Here is a 1,574-nt window from a genome sequence, read left to right on the forward strand (position 1 = left end):
GGTGGGAAGCATTTATTCGGCTTATATATCCTGAATTACAAGTCCACTGAGAGAAGTCAACTCAAACTGAGGGCAGGCTCTTAAACAAGGGAGGAGTTTGGAGGTAAGAGTTAAAGCCAAGGCCATAGAAAAATGCCTCTTGATGATTTGCTTCCCAAGTATTGCTTAGCCTGATTTCTTACTGGACCCAGGAAACCAGCCCACAGTAGGCCCCACACACAGTACAATGGGTCCTCCCACACCATCTTGTGGAGGCAATTCTTTTTTTTTTTTTTGTTTCTGCCATTGTTTTTATTGGTCCATGAGTAGGGGTTAGGGGAGACAGGTGGGCTCATATCTTTAGGCGAGCAGAAATGGGGCGGTTCACATGCTCAGGGGAGTCCAGGAAGGCTTTGAGTTTGGGTCGGGCTCTGAGGTGTGCCACATAGGCCGACAGCAAGGGGAAGTCATTTAAGCAGTCAGGGAACAGGAGCTCGTGGTTCAGCATCAAGTCTAGCAGTCGGTAGTCAGCAAAGGAAATCTGGTCACCCACAATGAAGGACTGGCCTTCCTTGTTCTGGGCCAGCAGAGTTTCAAATGGTTTCAGGTGTCCCGGAAGTTCCTTCAGATACTGGGCTTTGCCCTCCTCATAGTTATGGAGAACCTGGCCAATGTGCCTGACGAGGTCTTCCAGTTCGTCATTGACCATGTCCACCAGAGCTGCCTCTTGCTGGTCTTTGCCGTAAAGCCCGAAGGTGCGGCCCAGGTGCCACAGGACAACATTCGATTGGTACAGGGTGAGGTCTCCATCCTGGAACTTGGGGAGCTGGCCAAACAGACAGGAAGCCTTGAGTGTCCCCTGCCCCCAGGCATCCATAGTCACTACTTCCTCAGTCCAGCTCTGGCCCTGGTCTGCTAGCAGCATGCGCATAACCTCGCAGCACCCTCGGAAGGGGAAATAGACAATGGTGTAAGGCTGCGGCATTGTAGGTGATGAGGTGCGGTGCAAGCTCAGCAGCGTGGAGGCAATTCTTAATTGAGGATCTGCCTCTTAGACGATGCTAGTTTGTGTTGACTTAAAGCCATCTAGTACACAGGGTCCTAAAGTTTTGCCTGTTTTTAGTATAGAGGATTCAGCTTATAGACTTGAAGAAGATAAGGCAGGTGATTAGCAAATGAGCCATGTTCCGACTCATCTTTTCACTTTTCCTGCTTGAGATATAGTCTTGTTAATGTAATCAGCTTTGGACTCACTGTATTCACCAGAGTGGGCTTCAACTTTCAATTCTTCTGTTGCAGCCTCCACATTAGGCCAAACCACACCTCATTCAAGATGGAGATTTCTCATCCTCTTTCTGACTTAATCCTCATGACAAATATTGGAATTCAACAGCTTAGTCTTTGTTTTTCTTTTTTTTTAAATTATTTATTTATTTTTCTTATATAGGAAAACATTTAATTGGGGCTTGCTTATAATTTCAGGGGTTTTGTCCATTATCATCATGGCAGGGAGCATGGTGGCACTCAGGGAGACATGGTGCTGGAGAAGTAACTGAGAGTTCTACATGGGATCAGCAGGCAGCGGGCAGAGTCAG

The 1,574-nt window shown here is 47.5% G+C and overlaps 1 pseudogene; it reads right to left on the reverse strand.

Annotated features, from left to right (window-relative positions):
* Positions 1-285: 285 nt before the first annotated feature.
* LOC142844967 (glutathione S-transferase P pseudogene) lies at positions 286-964 on the reverse strand (annotated as a pseudogene).
* Between the last annotated feature and the right edge of the window lie 610 nt (positions 965-1,574).

This window comes from Microtus pennsylvanicus, chromosome 2 (genome assembly GCF_037038515.1).
Source record: "Microtus pennsylvanicus isolate mMicPen1 chromosome 2, mMicPen1.hap1, whole genome shotgun sequence".
NCBI lineage: Eukaryota > Metazoa > Chordata > Mammalia > Rodentia > Cricetidae > Microtus > Microtus pennsylvanicus.